This window comes from Erinaceus europaeus, chromosome 7 (genome assembly GCF_950295315.1).
Source record: "Erinaceus europaeus chromosome 7, mEriEur2.1, whole genome shotgun sequence".
Taxonomy (NCBI): domain Eukaryota; kingdom Metazoa; phylum Chordata; class Mammalia; order Eulipotyphla; family Erinaceidae; genus Erinaceus; species Erinaceus europaeus.
The window spans coordinates 111,317,066-111,338,321 of NC_080168.1; the positions used below are offsets into that span (position 1 = coordinate 111,317,066).

At 42.4% G+C, this 21,256-nt stretch overlaps 1 protein-coding gene and 1 long non-coding RNA gene across 2 annotated transcripts in view; one reads left to right on the plus strand and one right to left on the minus strand.

Annotated features, from left to right (window-relative positions):
• Window positions 1-8,203: 8,203 nt before the first annotated feature.
• LOC132539504 (uncharacterized) lies at window positions 8,204-21,159 on the minus strand. The gene is made up of 2 exons (XR_009550840.1): window positions 21,025-21,159; window positions 8,204-8,487 (listed from the first exon to the last, which is right to left on the minus strand). It is a non-coding gene; the product is annotated as an uncharacterized LOC132539504 (long non-coding RNA).
• Window positions 20,958-21,256, plus strand: part of LOC103109263 (cyclic AMP-dependent transcription factor ATF-7) — a 105,901-nt gene continuing 105,602 nt past the window's right edge. Inside the window, exon 1 of the mRNA XM_060195258.1 lies at window positions 20,958-21,083. The gene's annotated coding sequence lies outside the window, so the exon portion shown is untranslated. The remainder of the gene's footprint in view (window positions 21,084-21,256) is intronic.

A 21,256-nucleotide genomic window follows, 5' to 3' on the forward strand; every position in this document is an offset into this window, starting at 1 on the left:
ACTGGAGAAATAACCACAAAAAAAGGTTCAGGGACTCACAAGGCTCATAGTGAGCTGGACCAGAACTAAACTCCATTGATTACCTGGCCCACAGAAGGCCCTGACATGACTGGTGGGTCACAGCGATGCTTGCTTGGATCTCCTGGAATTAGTGTCAGTTCAGAGCTAGTGTTCTCTCAAAGGTCTGATTATTTCCTCTCTCATATACACAGTTACCCTGGAAAAGAGCTATAGATCCCTTTGTGTTGTTTTCAATGGGTTATGTTGTTTTCGCCGGGCTGGCTTCACGGGCGGGTAACAGACGACCAGGGACTCATGATTGGGCTGTAGGCAGTATCTATTCATGCAGGACGCAACACAATCTAAGACGAGCTAAGTTAAACTCAAAATACAGTACAGTACAACTCACAATGCTGTCTTTATATATACTTGCAAGTAGGGTGGAAACAGGATGTGACATAGAGAGGGTGGAGAGAAAAGTGACTGGTGAAAATCAGAGTGTGACAAAGAGGGGGCAGATTAGGCGAGAATCCTATCACTGAACCACAAATGCCCTGGAGGGAGGGTGGAACTTGTTAACAGTGGTTATGTAAATAGAATGAAGTGGTTATGTAAATAGAATAGTGTTAAGCAGGGGGGATTTAAACCAAATGAAACAGAAGGGGTCTCATGCATACCAACACCTTTGGTGGAGGAGGCTAGGAGAAAGAGTAATAATGTGAAGGCTTTTTTTTTTCCAGGATTTAAAAAATGTATTTATTTTGCATATAAACAGAGAGGTGGGTGGCAGTAAATAGTATAGTGGTTATGCTAAGAGACTTTCATGCCTCAGGTTCTGAAGTCAATCCCTCGAACCACCATAAAGCAGTGCTCTTGTTAAAAGAAAAGAATATGTAGCATATAAAAGGCCTTAGTCAAGGGACCCAGCTTCCCCTTGATTCAAGAAAGGAAGGAAGGTAGGAAAGGAAGGAAGGAAGGAAGGAAGGAAAGAAAGGAAGAAAAAAAGGAAAGGAAAAGGAGTGGTCCAGGAAGTCCTGAGTTCAATCCCCAGCAGCACATGTACCAGAATGATATCTAGTTCTTTCTCTCTCTCTCTCTCTCTCCTATCCCTCTCATTAATAAATAAATAAAATATTTAAAAAAGAAAGAAAGAGAAGAAGAAAGAAAGAGAGAGGGGAGAGGGGGAAGGCAGATAAATGATAGATAGATGCCTATAGCACTGTTTCACCCTGCAGGTGGGGACTGGAGGCTTGAACCCAGGTCCTTGTGCGTGTACCCATGCCCCGTAATGTGTGCACTGAACCAGGTGTACTACTACATACCCCTCTGGCTCAGATTCTTTAAAAAGATTTTTAAAAAATATTTGTATATTTATTCCCTTTTGTTGCCCTTGTTGTTTTATCGTTGTAGTTATTATTATTGTTGTTATTGATGTCATTGTTGGATAGGACAGAGAGAAATGGAGAGAGGAGGGGAAGACAGAGAGGAGAGAAAGACAGACACCTGCAGACCTGCTTCACTGCTTATAAAGCGACTCCCCTGCAGGTGGGGAGCCGGGGCTCAAACCGGGATCCTTATGATGGTCCTTGCACTTTGCACCACCTGCACTTAACCTGCTGTGCTACAGCCCAACTCCCCAGAATTTTTTTTAAAAAAGGTTTATTTATTTTCTTGAGAGATTTAGAGACTAGAATACTGCCCAACTCTAGCATATGGAGATAACTGGGGACCAAACCAGGTGCCTCAGACGTGCAAGCCCGGCAGGCTACAACTTTATTAGCTCCCCTGGCCTCCCCAACCTATGTTCTTTATTTTGTTCAAATACTACACTTTGTTAATTATCATCACTTTTTACAACGTATTTCACTAATACCTTAATATTGATTTATGAAATTTATAAAATTATGAGATAACAGGGGTATAATTCCACACCTTTCCCACCCACCAGAGTTCTGTGTCCCCATTCCTATGATGTGCAGTTTTTTTGTTTGTTTGTTTTTGTTTTTGTTTTGTAGCATATAAAAGGCCTTAGTCAAAGGGACCCAGCTTCCCCTTGATTCAAGTGTTTCTAAGTCTGTAAAGTCGCTCAAGTCTGGGAACTGACTGAAGGAACACGACTTCCTGTTTTAGACTTTAGAAATTGTGCCCTTTGCAGACCAAGTAAATACTTTAGTAGGAGGGTGAGGGAAAGAGTTCACCTGCATGATGCTCCTGCTTTACCACGTGAGCAGTGGAGATTCAAGCTCAACCCCCGTTGTATTGTAATCCTCGTTACTATGGTGTACCCAACTCTCTCAGTTGCTGGTTCCCTTGCTTGCTTTTTTTTTTTTTTCCTCCAGAGTTATTGCTGGGGCTTAGTGCCTGCACCACGAATCTACTGCTCCTGAAGGCTTTTTCCCCCCATTTTGTTGCCATTGTTGTTTTATCGTTGTTGTGGTTATTATTATTGCTGTTATTGATGTCATTGTTGCTGTATCGGACACAGAAATGGAGAGAGGAGGGGGAGAGAGAAAGAGGAAAAGAGAAAGACAGACACCTGCAGATCTGCTTCATCGCTGGTGAAGCGACCCCTGTAGGTGGGTAGCCGGGAGGTTCGAACTGGGATCCTTATGCTGGTCTTTGCGCTTTCCTCCATGTGCGCTTAGCCCACTGCGCTACCGCCCGCCCCCCCTTTCTTTTCTTTTTTTTCTTTTTAAAATTAATTAATTAAAATGATTTATCCCCCAGGGCTCTGCTCAGCTCCGGACTGAACCTAGAATCTTGGGATCTTAGAACCTCAGACATGAAAGTTTTTTTTTGCTTCCAGGGTTATTGCTGGGGCTCGGTGCCTGCACTATGAATCCACTGCTCCTGGAGGCTATTTTTCCCTTTTTGTTGCCCTTGTTGTTCATAATTGCTGTTTTTATTATTGTCGTTGTTGTTGGATAGGACAGAGAAATCAAGAAAGGAGGGGCAGACAGAGTGGGGAAGAAAGACACCTGCAGACCTGCTTCACCACTTGTGAGGTGACCCCCCCTTTCTGCAGGTGGGGAGCCAGGGGCTCCAACTGGGATTGTTGCTCCAGTCCTTGCGCTTTGTGCCATGTGCGATTAACCCACTGTGCTATCTCCGGGGCCCCCTGAAAGTCTTTTTGCATAACCATTGCATTATCTCCCAGCCCTCGTTAATTTCCTTTTTAAATTTTTAAAAAGAGGGAGCAGGCAGTGGTGCAGCTGGTTAAGCATACATATGAAGCACAAGGACCCACTCAAGAATCTGGGTTTGAGCCCCTGCTCCCAGCCTGCAGAGGGGACACTTCACAAGTGATGAAGCAGGTCTGCAGATGTCTTTCTCCGTCTCTACCTCCTCCTCAATCAATTTCTCTCTTTTCTATCCAATAAAATGAAAAAACAGCCGCCAGGAGCAGTGGATTTGTAGTGCAGGCACAACGCCCCAGAGATAACCCTAGAGGGAGGGAGGGGGAGAGAGAGAGAGAGAGAGAAAGAGAGAGAGAGAGAGAGAGAGAAAGAGGGAGAGAGAAAGGAACCAGAACAACACTCTGACACATGCCCTGAGTGCACTTGGAACCTCATGAGTCCAACAATTTTTTCACTGCATTGCCTCCTGGGCTGCAAATCTCTCATCTGGAAAAATGAAACCCAAGTGGCAACAGCCAAAAGTCTCAGTTTCAATCAATCCGTGGTACCACTGTAAGCCAGAGTTCAGCAGTGCTCTGGTGGGGGGAAAAAAAGGAATAGAAAAGAAAAGACGAAAAAGGGGCCAAGTGGTGGCATACCTGATTAAGCGCACATATTATAATACACAAAGACCTAGGTTCAAGCCCCCTGTCCCCAACTTCAGAGAAGAAGCTTCACAAATGGTGAAGTAGTCTTGCATATCTCTCTCTCTTTCAACTTCCCTTTCCCTCTCAAGTTCTCCTTTTATCATAATAAATGAAAATAAAGGAAATGTTAAAAAAGAAAAGGAAACAAAAGAAAGAGAATAAAAATAATAATAACAACAGCAACAACAGCAGCAGCACACCTGCACCTGGTTAAGTGCACACATTACCAGGCGCAAGGACCCAGGTTCAAGCCCCTAGTCCCCACCTATGGGGGGAAGTTTGACAAGTAGTAAAGCAGGGCTACAAGTGTCTCTTTCTCCCTCTCTTCCTTCTCTCCCCTTTCTTTCTCAATTTCTCTCTGTCCTTTCAATTTAAAGAAATAATTAAAAATTAAAGTAATAATGAAATTTAGTCAACTGCCCTGTTAACTTCTGGGAACAAATGATCAACTAGTCAGCATTTTATAGGTCTATGAGAGTCAAAATGTTCTAATTTCTGCTTTGACTCTTGTTGTCTTCTGTGGTAACCATGACAGCCTTGCCTTTGATGGTCAGGTATCACCTCTTGGACCTTTCCACACCAGGACCCAGTTGCTCCCATTGCACTTAGATTTCCCTGTTAAGTCACTACAGTCCCCACTGTATGGTACTCCCTACAAAACACGATCAGGGTTCTCCAAGGTACTGGAGATTCCTTTCATACATTCCTCACAGTACTGGAAAGTGGTGTACCTTCTGGACCTTCCTAGTATGGGTGAGTAGGTATTAAATGACCATTGTAATCTTTCAGTCTCTCTATGTCATTGAAGTCCTTCCTCCACCTTAAGCAAAGGTGAGCCGTCTTTTGGTCCGTGTTTTAGCCAACTAACCAGCCAACCAAACTGACGGAACCCTTTGTTTCCTTTTTTTTTGTTTTCTTTGACTTTCATACATTTATTTATGTATTCCCTTTTGTTGCCCTTGTTTATTGCTGTAGTTATTATTGTTGTCATTGTTGATGGACAGGACAGAGAGAAATGGAGAGAGAAAGGGGACACAGAGAGGGGGAGAGAAAGATCTGCTTCACCGCTTGTGAAGCAACTCCCCTGCAGAGGTGGGGAGCGGGGGGTTCAAACCTCGATCCATACCCTGGTCCTTGGGCTTTGCGCCACCTCCACTTAACCACCCGACTCCCACAACCATTTCTTTTTTTGTTTTTTTCCTCCAGGGTTATCACTGGAGCTTGGTGCCTGCACTACAAATCCACTGCTCCTGGAGGCTATTTTATCCACTTTTGTTGCCCTTGTTATTATTATTGTTGTTATTGCTGTCATTGTTGTTGGATAGGACAGAGAAAAATTGAGAGAGGAGGGGAAGACAGTGAGGAGAGAAAGACAGACACCTGCAGACCTGCTTTCACCGCTTGTGAAACGACTCCCCTCTAGAATCTAGAATTAGTCTTAGTACCAAAGTTTATGTAAAGAGGCATATTGGGGACCGGTAGCATAGTGGGTTAAGCGCACATGGTGTGCAGTGCAAGAACCAGCTTAAGGATCCCAGCCCCTAGCTCCCCCACCCCCCATAGGGGGTTTGCTTCACAGGCAGTGAAGCAGGTCTGCAGGTGTCTATCTTTCTCTCCTCCTCTCTGCCTTTTCCCGCTCTCTCAATTTCTCTGTGTCCTATGCAACAACAAGGGCAACAAGATGGGAAAAATGGCTTCCAGGAACAGTGAATTCGTAGTGCATGCACTGAGCCCCAGCGATAACCCCGGAGGCAAAAATAAATAAATAAATTAAGTAATATATATATATCCGGCGTAAGAATCCCAGTTCGAGCCCCTGGCTCCCCACCTGCAGGGGAGTCGCTTCACAAGTGGTGAAGCAGGTCTGCAGGTGTCTGTCTTTCTCTCCTCCTGTCTGCCCCTCCTCTCTCCATTTCTCTCTGTCCTATCCAACAATGATGACATCAACAACAATAATAATAACTATAACAATAAAAAACAATAGCAACCAAAGGGAATAAATAAATATTTAAAAAAATAGAAGTGTATTAAGGGTCAAGGTAGTGGTGCACCTGGTTGAGCGCACATGTTACAATGCACAAGGATATGGGTTCGAGTCCCCAGTCCCCACCTGCAGGGGAAAGCTTTTCAAGTGGTGAGGCAGTGCTGTAAGTGTTTCTGTTTCTCTCCCTCTCACCTCCCCGTTCCTCTCAATTTCTGGCTGTTTCTATCCAATAAATAAATATAACAAATTTTTAATGTTTTAAAAAATATTTTATTTATTTATTAATGAGAAACATAGGAGGAGAGAGAAAGAGCCAGATATCACTCTGGTACATGTGCTGCCGGGAATTGAACTCAGGACCTTATGCTTGAGAGTCTGATACTTTATCCACTGCACCACCTCCCGAACCACAATAAAAAAAAATTTTTTAAGAGGTGTATTAAATAGAACTGGTTGGTGAAATGATGGCAACTGAGAAATCTGCAGCATGCTATCTATAAGATGGGAACCTGGGGTTAGGCTGTGGGAGAACTTACGTTGAGTCCAAAGGAATGAGAATGAGAGTGTGAATTCCAGTTCAAGTGCACAAGGAGATTAATGTCCCAGGCTAAAAACAAACAGGATCCTCCCACCCCCTAATTCTTTCTCTCCCCAACTTCTGTTCTATTGATTCTTCCAAGGGACTAAATGAAGCCAACCAAACTGGGGCGGGTAACCTACTTTACTTAGTCTACTGATTCAAGTGTTAATCTCATCCAGAAACACCCTCACAGACATAGCCATAACAATGTCTAGCCAAATATCTGAGTACCCTGTGTTCCTGTCAAGTTTACACACACAATTTAATGTCACAAAAATGGATTTTATAAAAATCACAAACTGATACAAAGCACTCTTAACCAAAGGGGGGGGGGACACATGAGAGAATATTTGCCAAATATAAATCTGACAAAAGATTTATATGTAGACTATTGTAAATAACATTTGCAACTCATTTTTTTTTTTTGCCTCCATGGTTATTACTGGAGTTCGGTGGTGGCACTATGAATCTGTTGCTCCTGGTGGCCATTTTTTCCATTTTATTGGCTAGGACAGAGAGAAATTGAAAGGGGAGGCATAGATAGAGAGGGCAAGGGTAAGACAGACAACTGCTGGCCTACTTCATCACTTGTGAAGTGTCCCTGCTGCAGTTGGGGAGCAGGGGCTCGAACCCAGATCCTTGTGCTTAGTACTATGTGCACTTAACTGGGTGTGCTACCATTGGCCCTCCTTTCTGAATCTTTCTCAATCTAAAAAATGTCAGTGGGGAGTGGTGAAGCCCCAGGGATAGGACGGAAGGAAGGGAGGGAGGAAGGAAGGGAGGAAGGGAGGAAGGGAGAGAGGGAGGGAGGGAGGGAGGGAGGGAGGAAGGAAGGAAGGAAGGAAGGAAGGATAAATAAAAAGGAAGGAAGGAAAGAAGGAAGGAAGAAGGAAAGAAAGAGGAAGAGGGAGAGAGAAAAAGGGAAATAAAAATAAAGGAAGAGAGGGAGAAAGAGATGAAAGCATATGTTCATAGAGAAGTTAGTATAGAAGTTATGATTTATCTAAACAAGGGAATACACTCAGCAATGAAAAGAAATCAACCACTGACATATGCACCAGTATAGATGAATCTCAAATAAGTAAGTGAAAGAACAGGTCAAAAAAATGAGTATATGCTTTACTTTCATTTCATTCATAGAAAATGAAGGGTGACCTTCATTGTCAGAGATCAGCGTTAGTCTGGAAAAAAGGTGAAGAGAGGGGGTGGGATGGATTACAAAGAGGCAGGAGGAAGCTTTCTGAGGATGATATATATATATATATATATATATATATATATATATATATATATATATATGCATTATCTTGATTGTGGTGGTAGGTTCCTGGGCGCATACATATGTAAAAACAGATCACATTTTACTTTAAATTTATAGTTCATATTATGTCAGTTATGTCTCAGTAGAACTGTAAAAAAAAACAAATGAGAATATAAACTAACATAAAGTAAAACATTAATAAATAGTAAAATACTTCTAATGTAAATACAGTGCTACCAGGGCTGGATGGGGGCGCATCTGGTTGAGCGGACACATCATAATGTATAAGGGCCTGGGCTCAAGACCCCAGTCCCCTCCTGCAAGAGGAAAGCTTCTCACGTAGTGAAACAGGACTGCAGGTGTCTCTCAGTTTCTCTCTTCTATCTCCCACTCCCCTCTCAATTTCTCTCTGTCTCTATCCAATACATAAGTAAACAAACAAACACATCTCTGTCTACCATCTCATTCCTCCCGTCTCCCTATGCAGATTTTACATTTCCAAAGTTGTTCCGTACTTAATCTGAAAATTTTAAGTTTAAAAAAGAAGGCAACAAATAAAGCTGCAGTCTATATTTGTGTTTTTATAACACATACAAATACCCACAAATCATGCATCATATTGTTTAGCGTGTAGTGACAAATAGCACAATGTTGTATGTATTCATTTCAACTTGTCTTCACTCAACGTTATGTTCTTGAGATTTCTCCATGTTGATAAGTGTAACTGTAATTCATTCATTGTAACGGCTGTAGAGTAGTCTGTTTCCAGTGAGAGACAGTTTCCAACAAACAGTGAGCATCATGTAAATGTCTCCTTGTGCATCCTTGTAGATATTTCCCTGGGGGAGAATATTCCAAATGAATTTACTAGTTAATGGAAAACATGTCTCTTCAGCTTTATGAGGAATTGTCATATTACTTTCCAAAGTAGCTGCTTTAAACATTCCCACTAGCTATTTCCTGACAAACACACACTTACAGCAACTATTCATCTACCAAGTGATGGAAAATGGAATCTCACTATTTTAACTTTTTTTTTCTATTTTAATTTCTTACTCCCTTGATTTACTAGAGAGATAAAGCATCTTTTCATATGGTTACTATCCATCTGAGTTTCTTCTTCTATATATTACCCTTCTTATCTTTTGTTTAGCTCGTTTTTCTACTGTGTTGTTTGTGCTTTTCTTTGTCTATATATTTTATTTTATTTTATTTTATTTTCAAGCATTTCTATTTTTTAATTTTTTAATTTATTTCTTTATTGGGGAATTAATGTTTTATATTCAACAGTAAATACAATAGTTTGTACATGCATAACATTCCCCAGTTTCCCATTTAACAATACAACCCCCACTATGTCATTTATCATCCTTCATGGACCTGTATTCTCCCCACCCACCCACCCCAGAGTCTTTTACTTTGGTGCAATACGCCAATTCCATTTCAGGTTGTACTTGTGTTTTCTTTTCTGGTCTTGTTTTTCAACTTCTGCCTGAGAGTGAGATCATCCCATACTCATCCTTCTGTTTCTGACTTATTTCACTCAACATGACTTTTTCAAGGTCCATCCAAGATCGACTGAAAACGGTGAAGTCACCATTTTTTACAGCTGAGTAGTATTCCATTGTGTATATATACCACAACTTGCTCAGCCACTCATCTGTTGTTGGACACCTGGGTTGCTTCCAGGTTTTGGCTATTACAAATTGTGCTGCCAAAAACATATGTGTACACAGATCTTTTTGGATGGATGTGTTGAGTTCCTTAGGATATATATCCCCAGGAGGGGAATTGCAGGGTCATAGGGTAGGTCCATTTCTAGCCTTCTGAGAGTTCTCCAGACTGTTCTCCACAGAGGTTGGACCAATTGACATTCCCACCAGCAGTGTAGGAGGGTTCCTTTGACCCCACACCCTCTCCAGCATTTGCTGCTGTTACCTTTTCTGATGTATGACATTCTCATAGGAGTGAAGTGATATCTCATTGTTGTCTTGATTTGCATTTCTCTGACAATCAGAGACTTGGAGCATTTTTTCATGTGTTTCTCAGCCTTTTGGATCTCTTCTGTGGTGATTCTGTCCAAGTCCTCCCCCCATTTTTGGATGGGGTTATTTGTTGTCTTGTTGTTGAGTCTGGCAAGCTCTTTATATATGTTGGTTATTAAACTCTTATGTGATGTATGGCATGTAAAGATCTTCTCCCATTCTGTGAGGGGTCTCTTGGTTTGGGTAGTGGTTTCTTTTGCTATGAAGAAGCTTTTTAATTTGATGTAGTCCCATAGGTTTATACTTGCCTTAGTCTTCTTTGTAATTGGATTCGTTTCATTGAAAATGTCTTTAAAATTTATGTGGAAAAGAGTTCTGCCAATATTTTCCTCTAAGTATTTGATAGTTTGTGGTCTAACATCCAAGACCTTGATCCACTTGGAATTTACTTTTGTATTTGGTGAAATACAGTGATTCAGTTTCATTCTTCTGTGTGTTTCAACCCATTGTTTCCAACACCATTTGTTGAAGAGACTCTGCTTTCCCCATGTAATAGTCTGGGCACCTTTGTCAAAGATTAGATGTCCATAGGTGTGGGGCCTCATTTCTGGGCTCTCAATTCTATTCCACTGGTCAGTGTGTCTATTCATGTTCCAGTACCAAGCAGTTTTGATGACAACGGTCCTATAATACAATTTGAGATCTGGGAGTGTGATGCCTCTGGTTCTGTTCTTTTTTCTCAAGATTGTTTTGGCAATTCTAGGTCTTTTCTGGTTCCAGATAAACAATTGTAGCATTTTTTCTATTCTCCTAAAAAATGTGCTTGGGATCTTGATGGGGATAGCATTAAATTTGTAGATGGCTCTGGGTACTATATTCATTTTGATGATGTTAATTCTTCCAACCCATGAACATGGAATATCTTTCCACTTCTTTGTGTCTTTTTCAATTTCCTTGAGTAGTGACTCATAATTTTCAGCATACAAGTCTTTCACTTCCTTGGTTAGATTTACTCCTAGATATTTTATTATTTTTGTTGTTATAGTAAAAGGAATTGATTTCTGGATTTCAATTTCTTCTAGCTTAGTGTTTGCATAGAGGAATGCCACTGACTTTTGAATGTTAATTTTGTAGCCTGACACCTTACTGTATTTCCTGATGATTTCCAAAAGCTTCTTGCTGGAGTCCTTAGGTTTTTCTGTGTATACTATCATGTCATCTGCAAACAGGGAGAGTTTGACTTCTTCTCTTCCAATCTGTATGCCTTTAATTCCTTGCTCCTGCCTGATTGCTATCGCAAGAACTTCCAACACTATGTTGAATAGTAATGGTGATAGTGGGCAGCCCTGTCTAGTACCTGATCTGAGTGGAAATGCTTCCAGTTTTTCACCATTGAGTATGATGTTGGCTGTAGGTTTGCTATATATAGACTCCACTATCTTCAGGAATTTTTCATCTATTCCCATTTTCTGTAGTGTTTTGATCATAAAGGGATGTTGTATTTTGTCAAAGGCTTTCTCTGCATCTATTGATATGACCATGTGGTTTTTGGTCTTGCTTTTGTTGATGTGGTGGATCACATTGATTGATTTACGTATATTAAACCAACCTTGCATGTCTGGGATAAACCCCACTTGGTCATGATGAACAATCTTTTTGATATACTGCTGTATCCGGTTGGCTAGAATTTTGTTCAATATTTTTGCATCTATGTTCATCAGAGATATTGGTCTGTAGTTTTCTTTTTGGGTTGTGTCCCTGTCTGCTTTTGGTATCAGGGTGATGTTGGCTTCACAGAAGCTGGCAGGGAGTATTCCAGTGTCTTCAGTCTTCTGGAAGATTTTTAAAAGTAGAGGTATTAGTTCTTCTTTGAAGGTTTTGTAGAATTCATTTGTAAAACCATCTGGTCCAGGACTTTTTCATTTTTGGGGAGATTTTTGATAACTGTTTCAATTTCATTAGCTGTGACAGGCCTGTTCATGTTATCCACTTCCTCTTTACTTAGTTTTGGAAGTTGGTAGGTATCTAGGAAATCATCCATTTCTTCCAGGTTCTCTAGCTTGGTGGCATATAGTTGTTCATAGAAGCCTTGCATGATATGTTGAATTTCTGTGGTGTCTGTTGTGATATCTCCTCTTTCATTTACTATCCGATTTATTTGGGTCTTCTCCCTTTTTTGTTTTGTGAGTCTGGCTAAAGGTTTGTCGATTTTGTTCACTCTTTCAAAGAACCAACATTTACTTTTGTTGATCTTTTATATGGTTTTCCTATTCTCAATGTTATTGATTTCTGCCCTAACTTTAGTGATTTCTGACCTTCTTGTTGCTTTAGGGTTCCTTTGTTGTTCTTCTTCTAGGTCTTTAAGATGTGCAATCAGGCTGTTTATTTGTGCTTTTTCTTGTTTCCTAATGTGTGCTGTATAGCTATGAACTTCCCTCTTAGGACTGCTTTAGCTGTGTCCCAAATATTTTGATAGCTTATATCTTCATTTTCATTGAAGTCTCGAAACATTTTGATTTCTTCCTTGATTTCCTCTTTGACCCAGAAGTAGTTAAGAAGTGTACTGTTGAGCTTCCACATTTTGGCACTGTTACTAATCTTTTGTTGATTGTTAAGTGTTAGTTTAATTCCACTGTGGTCTGAGAAGATGCTTGGGATGATTTCAATGCTCTTGAATTGGCTGATGCTGTCTTTGTGGCCTAATATATGGTCTATCCTTGAGAATGACCCATGTGGATTTGAGTAAAATATGTATTCCAGTTTCTTGGGATGAATGACTCTGAAAATGTCCAATAGTTCTAGTTTATCTATCTCTTCATTTAGCTCCCTTATGTCTTTATTGATTTTCTGCCTGGATGATCTGTCAAGTTGAGAGAGTGGGGTGTTGAAGTCCCCTACTATGATTGTGTTACTGTTAATATATTGCTGTAGCTCTTTCAGTAGAAGTTTGATGTATTTAGATGGCTTCTCATTGGGTGCATAGAGGTTAATAATTGTTAAGTCCTCTTGATTGACGGATCCTCTGAGCATTAAGTAGTGTCCATTCCTGTCTTTTTTAATCTTATCTATTTTAAAGTCTATCATGTCATATATGAGAATAGCTGCTCCTGCCCTTTTTTGTGGGCCATTGGCTTGTATGATAGTTTTCCATCCTTTCACTTTAAGTCTGTGTTTGTCTTGTTGAGTTAGGTGGGTTTCCTGTAGACAACATATTGTTGGGTTGTGTTTTCTGATCCATCTTCCTACTCTGTGTCTTTTAATAGGTGAATTCAGGCCATTGACATCTATTGATATCAAAGATTGAAGATATTTTAACGCCATTCTTGTAGAGTTTTAGAGTGTTTTGATATATGTCCTATTTGTGGTGGTCTGGTTGTTTATAGGAGACCTTTCAGAACTTCTTTCAGGGCAGGCTTGGTGATGGTTGCTTCCTTCAACTGTTGCTTGTCTGAGAAGGTTTTGATGCCTCCATCTAGTCTGAATGACAGTCTCGCAGGATATAGTATTCTTGGCTGAAAGCCTTTCTCATTGAGCACTCGATAGATATCTTGCCATTCTCTTCTGGCCTGTAGTGTTTGTATGGAGAAGTCTGCTGCTAATCTTATGGGTTTTCCTTTGTAGGTAACTCTTTGTTTGCAGCCTTGAGGATCCTTTCTTTATCCCTATTCCTTTCCATTCTAAGTATGATATGTCTTGGTGTCTTTAGGTCTGGGTTAATTCTGTTTGGGACCCTCTGGGCTTCTTGAATCTTTATGTCTTTGATGTTGTCTAGACTAGAGAAGTTTTCAGCTACTATGGCCTGGAAAATGCTTTCTTCTTCTCCTTCTCTTTCTTCCTCTGGTATGCCAATAATGTGTATATTGTTTCTTTTGAAGTCATCCCATAGGACTCTGTTGTTGTTTTCAGCATCTCTTAATCTCTTTTTGAGATCTCTTACTTCTTTTTTAGTTGTCTCTAATTCATCCTCAATCTTGCTAATTCTGTCTTCAGCCTCATAGATTCTATTCTCTCTGCCCTCTACTGTTTTCTGGAGTTCATCTATTTTTGTTGCCCTGCTCTGATACTGTTTTAGCTTGTTCAGCTAGTTGCATTCTTAGCTCAGCGATTTCAGCTTTCAGCTCTCTAATAACCATGAGATAATTAGTATTTTCTTCCATATTCTCATTTGTTGTTCCTGAATTTCTGATTACAATTTTTTCAAATTCTTTACTCACTCCTGTTATTATTTCCTTAGCTAATGTTTGGATGTTAAACTCGTTATTTGGATGTTAAACTCGTTATTCACCCTCTGGAAGACTTTTAGTGGACTCTTGTCCTGGTTTGATTCTCCAATATTTTTTCTTGTTGTTTTAACCATTTTATATATTATGTTATGAGTTCCCTTTATCAGTACTTTTCAAATTATTGATCACTATTGCCTGGATTGACTTGTGTCTAAGTAAGTTAATTAAAGGGTTCACAGTGGTGGAAGTGAACAGTTATTCCAATCCCTGAGTTGGAGCTCAGTGGTTTAAAAGCCTTTCTTTTTTTTTTTTTTTTCCTTCCCTGTAGGCTATGGGAGCCTGAGGGCTTTTAAACTACCAATAGGCTTCTTAGCTTAATCACTGACTTCTGACCAAGAGATAAAGCAGGGTGTGGCAGAGATAATCCAGTGGTTATGCAAAGAGACTTTCACAGCCCCTCAGCTATGCCACCGAGGTATAGGTCTTCTGAGTTTCCTGTTTAGATCTCTTTCCCCTGGTTTCCCTCCCTGTCGCTGCTCCAGATTCTGAGGGTAGTAACAATGGAGACTCAGAGTTGCACTTGGTGAGTCTCTGGGGAGTCCTCTCCTCCCTTAAGCTGTCCCCTTGTTGGTGGAGCAGACTGGAGGTGGTGTCTCAACTGATAAACTGCTGAACTGTTAGCAGTTACTTAATCTCTCCTTAGGCCCCTCTCTCCTCTCTGTCACCAGCCACACATGTTTGTACTCACGGGTGATTTACTGGGTTTCTGTGGTCATTCTAGTCCTGTCTTGTTTCGGTCCCAGGTGGTCTCCTTTGGTATTCCTAGTTTATCCGGGAGAGGAGAGAAAGTGACCTGCTGCTCGAGTCTATATATTTTATTTGTTCATTGGTTAGAGAGAGAAAAGTCAAAAGGTGAGACAGACAGACACTTTCAGCACTGCTTTACCACTCACAAAGTTTTCCACCTACAGATGGGGACTAGGAGCGTGAACCCCAGTTCTTGTGTATTGCAACATATACACTCAATTGGGTGCAACAACACCTGTCCCCTTGTTTATGCCTTTTTTTTTTTTTTAATTTCTAAGCAGTTCTGGATAAAACCTTCAACTCTCAAGAATGAAGTTCCAAGTCTGATCCCTGGTATCGCATGTGCCAGAGAGATGCACTAGTTCTTACTATCTCTCCTCCTTTCTCTGTCTTTGATAAATCTTTTAAAAAAATTCTAGGTGCCGGGCAGTAGTGCACCAGGTTAAGTGCACATAGTATGAAATGCAAGGACCCTGGTTCAAGCCCCCTGACTACCTACCTGCAGGGGGATCACTTCACAAGAGGTGAAGCTGGACTGCAGATATCTATCTTTCTCTACTGCTCTGTTTTTATTTATTTTTAAATTTAACTCACTTTTAAAAATTATTTATTATTAGATAAAGGCAGAGAGAAATTGACAGGGGAGGGGGTGACTAGAGGGAGAGAGACAGAGAGACACCTGCAGCACTGCTTCAACACTTGTGAAGTTTTCCCCCTGCAGATGGGGACAGGGCCCTTGAACCCAGGGCATTGCACACTGTAACATGTGTGCTCAACCAGGTGTGCTACAACTTGACGCCTCTCTCCCACTTCTACGTATTCCTCCTCTCTGTTTCTCTCTGTCCTGTCCAACAACAGTGGAAAAAATGGCCACCAGGAGCTGTGGATTCATAGTGCAGGCACCAAGCTCCAATAATAACCCTAGAGGCAAAAAAAAAAAAAAAAAAAAAAAAATTCTAGTGGTGTATTGCACCAAAGCAAAGGTCTCTGGGAATGAAGAAGGAAGCAGGGAGGGGCAGAGGGAAACTGAGGCCCTATTGTTTGATGCATGAAGAGGTAATTGTACCCATGCTTCTATAGCTGTATAAACAATTAATCCAAAATTAAATAAATAAATAAATAAAAGAGCAGCATTTTGCAAAGTGTACAAGAAAATTCTGGGGCCAGGCAGTGGCGCATTTGGTTGAGCGCACATGTTACAGTACACAAGGACCCAGGTTCATGCCCCCGGTCCCAACTTACAGGAGGAAATCTTCACAAGCGGTGAAGCAGGGCTGGAGGTGTCTCTCTGTCTCCCTCCCTCTCTATCTCCCCCTTTCCTCTTGATTTCTGGCTGTCTCTATGCAATAAATAAAGATTTAAAAAAGAAAAAAAAAGAAAAAGAAAATTCTAGGTAATAATGGTGAAATTGGGGGGAAGACTCACCACAAGATATAGACCAATAATGAGCAGACACTGCTACTCTATTCGAGATGACATTAAGTACTACGGCACTTGAAAAGCAGAGATGGGGTAGGTCAATGGGTAGAGAGCATGTCTTGCCATGGTGATGACCTGAGTTCCATTCAAGGCTCTACACAGCAGCACCAGGGACAGCAGTGGATGGTGAAGCTTCATGGAGGGTGAAGCCATGTTTAGGTGTCTCACTCTGTCTTGCTATCTCAGTTTCTCATTAAAAAAAAAAAGGAAAAAAAATGGGAGTCAGGCAGTAGCGCAGCAGGTTAAAGTGCAGGTGACACAAAGCGCAAGGACCAGCGGAAGGATCTTGGTTGAAGCCCCCGGCTCCCCATCTGCAGGGGAGTCGCTTCACAGGCGGTGAAGCAGGTCTGCAGGTGTCTATCTTTCTCTCTTCCTCTCTGTCTTCCCCTCCTCTCTCCATTTCTCTCTGTCCTATCCAACAACAACAACATCAATAATAACTACAACAATAAAACAACAAGGGCAACAAAAGGGAATAAATAAATAAATAAATATATTTTTAAAAATTGCTGTGGCTGGGGAAATTACTCAGATGGTGAAACACAAGACTAGCATGCTAAAGGCTCCCAGTTAGATACCAAGCTAGACTAGAGTGGTGCTCTGACTTTGCTTTCTCTGATTTCTTATGAGATGGAAAGAGTTTCACTCTAGAAGGAGAGAAATCCTTCACAGCATCAGGGATCTAACCAGGAGTCTCAGACATGCAAGCCTGTGCTTGACCAGCTGCACTAGTGCTCTTTACGTGGGGTTTAGTTAATGGTGCATTGGAAGCTGCTTAATGTTTTTCAATTCAATTCGCAAGGCTATATGTGATTCTAGGCTTCTGTCTCACCTTTGTTAGCTGAGAGAAATCACCTGAATTCTTTCTACCTTTCAGGGGGTGCTATGAGGATAGGGATGGCTTTTAGCCAGGACTACTCAGAAATCTGAGAAATATAAAGCCGCAGAAAGATGTTACCTGAGAGTAACATGAGACCACAGAGATTCCAGAGATTATTTTAAACCAACTCTCCTTATAATTACTATTTATTTATTATTTAATTTTTTAAAACTTTATTTATTTTTGATAGGACAAAGAGAAATTTAGAAGGAAGGGGGAGTGAAGAGGGTCAGGTGGTGGTGCACCTGGTTAAGCACACACATTACAATATGCAAGGACTCAGATTCAAGCCCCTTCCCCGGCACCTGCAGGGGGAAAGCTTCATGAGTGGTGAAGCAGGGCTTCAAGTGTCTTTCTGTCTTTAACCTTCTCTATCTCTCCTCCGCCTCTCAATTTCTCTCTGTCTCTATCCAATAAAAAAGAAATTAAAAAATATATATTTAAAATATTTATTTATTCCTTTTTGCTGCCCTTGTTTTTTTTATTGTTGTGGTTATTATTGTTATTGATGTCGTCGTTGTTGGATAGGACAGAGAGAAATGGAGAGAGGAGGGGAAGACAGAGAGGGGGAGAGAAAGCTAGACACCTGCAGACCTGCTTCACTGCCTGTGAAGGGACTCCCCTGCAGGTGGGGAGCCGGGGCTCGAAACGAGATTCTTAAGCCGGTCCTTGCGCTTTGCGCCACGTGCACTTAACCAGCTGCGCTACCACCTGACTCCTCAAAAATACTTTTTTAAAAAAAGAAAAAAACATATAAGAAAAAGAGAGAGGGAGAGAGACACCTGCGGCACTGCTTCACCACTCACGAAACTTTCCCCCTGGAGGTGGAGTATTCATTGGTCCGAGTGGCACTCAGCTCTGACTTAAGTGTGGTATAAAGGATTGAACCTGGGATTTTTGGTATCTCAGGCATGAAAATCTATTTGCGTAACTATTATGCTGTCTCCCCAGCCCTACAATACATCTTTAAGCCCCCGTCCCTGTATTGGGGAATGAAGCCAGGACCTCTACATTTGATATTACCACCGAACAGCCTCTCTGAGCTGTGTTTTTCATTCTGTATTTCAGAGAGTGACAGAGAAACAGGGAGAAAGGAAAAGAGACACAGAAAGGAAGAGAGAGGGGATTCAGTACTGCTCCACTATGCATGACGCTCCCTTAGTATTGCCCATGGCGCTCTTACTTGGTGCTAGGGCTTGAACCCAGGACCTTGGCTTGGTCAGCTATGCACTATGCACGGCGAACTGCTCGCCAGCCCCCTTAGGTTGTTTCTGTGGCACCAGTTTCTCATTTAGGCGTAATGTCACCACTGAACATCCTCCCTGAGAAGTTTTGTTGTTGTTTGTTTTTCTATATATAGTTGGGTGAGGAGAGGAAAGAGAGAGAGATGTAGAAAGGGAGAGACAATACAACACTATTCCTCCATTCATGGACCTCCCCAGGCACCTTCTGTGGTGCTGAGTGTGAAACCAGGGTGGTGTGAAAAGTGTGTGAAACCAATTCACACACTTTGCTGGGTGAGCTACCTCCTGGTCAACATTTTTTTTTTCCCAGAGGGAAGTGTCACCAGGGTTCCATTGCTGCTGGCAGACTTTTTCAAACTGGGAGATACTGAGACAGAGAGAGATGGAGGAAGAGAGGAAAGGACACCAGAGGACTGAAACGTTCCTCAGCACAGTGGGAGTCAGGTTCAAACCTAGATCAAGTGTAAGGAAAATCAGGGGCACTATCCAAGTGAACTATTTTATCAGTCCCATTTATTTTAAATTTTTACTTATTCATTTATTTATCATTGGATAGAGACATTGAAAAGGAAGGGGGAACTAAACAAAGAGACAAGAGAGACACTTGCACCCCTGCTTCACCACTCCTTAAGACTTCCCCCTGAAGGTGGGGACCAGGAGGTAGAACCTGGGTCCTTGTGCACTGCAATGTGTACTCTTCTTTTTAAAAAAATATCTTTTGTAAATATTTATTTATTTCCTTTTGTTGCCCTTGTTTTATTATTGTAGTTATTACTGTTGTCGTCGTTGTTGGATAGGACAGAGAGAAATGGAGAGAGGAGGGGGAGACAGAGAGGGGGAGAGAAAGAGAGACACCTGCAACCTGCTTCACCGCCAGTGAAGCGACGCCCCTGTAGGTGGGGAGCCTGGAGCTCCAACCCGGATTTTACTGCCGGTCTTTGCGGTTTGCGCCATATGCGCTTAACCCGCTGTGCTACTGCCAGACTCCCTCCAGTGTGTGCTCTTAACCAGTTGTGCTACCTACTGCCTGCCTCCACACCCCATTTATTTTTTAAATAAATATATTATTGGCGAGTCGGGCGGTAGTGCAGCGTGTTAAGCGCACGTGGCGCAAAGCACAAGGACCAGCGTTAAGGATCTCAGCTCCCCACCTGCAGGGCAGTCTATCTTTCTCTCCCCCTGTGTCTTCCCCTCCTCTCTCCATTTCTCTGTCCTATCCAAGAACGACATCAACAACAACTACAACAATAAAACAAGGGCAACAAAAAGGGAATAAATTATAAATATAATATATATATACTATTTACTGATATTATTTTAGAAGACTTATTTGTGAGAGCAAAAGGAGAGAACTAGAGTTCACTCTGCCATATATGCAATGCTAGAGACTGAACTCGTACCTCATACTTAATAGTATAGTGCTTTATCAGGGCTGGGCGGTGATGCATCTGGTTGAGTGCATATTATTACAACGTGTAAGGACCTGGGTTCAAGCCCCTTGTCGCCACCTGCACAGGAACGCTTTGCGAGTGGTGAAGCAAGCCTGCGGGTGTCTCTTTTCTCTCTCCGCCCTGTCGATTTCTGTCTTTATCTTAAAAAAAGTGTAATGCTTTATCCACTGCCACCTCCCAAATTGTTGGTATGCATGAGACCCCTTCTGTTTCATTTGGTTTAAATCCCCCCTGCTTAACACTATTCTATTTACATAACCACTGTTAACAAGTTCCACCCTCCCTCCAGGGCATCGTGGTTCAGTGATAGGATTCTCTCCTGCTCTGCCCCTTCTTTGTCACACTCTGATTTTCACCAGTCACTTTTCTCTCCACCCTCTCTATGTCACATCCTGTTTCCACCCTACTTGGCAAGTATATATAAAGACAGCATTGTGAGTTTTAGAGTACTTTACCTTGAGTTTAGCTTAGCTCGGCTTAGATTGTGCTGAGTCCTGCATGAATAAAGAGATACTGCCTACAGCTCAACTATGAGTCCCTGGTCGTCTGTTACCCGCCCGTGAAGCCAGCCCGGAGAAAACAACCTAACCCGTCGAAAACGACACCAAATCACTTTTGCTTTTTTATTTAATAATAAGAGAGAATGCAAGAAGCTGCACTGAGCATCCCTCTGGCACACGAGATGCCCAGGATCAAACTCTAGACTTGCAAATCCAACTGGTATTCACTGTGCCGTTTCCTGAGGCCGCACACTTGCTTTCATAAACATGGTTACTGAAGTATCGTTTTCTCTCTCTCTCTCTCTTTTTTTAATGGAGGGGATTAATGGTTTACAGTAGACAGGAAAATACAGTCGTTTAGCAGTTTGTACATGTGCAACATTTTTCAGTTTTCCACATAACAATGTAACCCCCTCTAGGTCCTCCTCTGCCATCATGTTCCAGGACCTGAACCCACCTCCCCCACCCCAGAGTCTCGTCTCGTTTATAAAGTGTGCTCCCATAGCTCTCACTCCCTGTGTGTTCTGGTTCGCCCTTGAGGGCCACTACAGGGGTCCCCTGCCCCGCGGTAGCCCACAGGCCGGCACGTGCGACCCGACCCGCGTGGACAGAGGCCGGCAGCCCCGCTCGGCAGCCCAGCCCACCCCCCAGGCCCGTCCCTCCTCCCCCCAGCCCCGCCCCTCGGCCCCTTTCCAGCTCGGGCCCTACAGATACCGTCCTTCCTCCCCCCCAACATCTCGCGAGAGGTGAGTTCGCCTGGCCGGACGAGAGGAAAGTATCTGCTCCGCTGAGGGGGGAAAGAAGGACCTGGAGGCAGATTGTGGGATCGAGCGCGGGCGGGCGGGAGGCGACGGAGCTACCAACGGGTGAGTCCTGTTAACATTAACTAGTCCGTGAGCTGACGGGAGTCTCCCCTTCAACTCCGGCCGGTCCTAGTGTCCCAGGCCGGGGTCTCCCCTCCCAGCCTGTGTTGGACGGGGGCGCTGAGGCGGTGGCCCGGCCGGTCTGAGGAAGGGGGTGGGGCGTGGACTCACGCCGA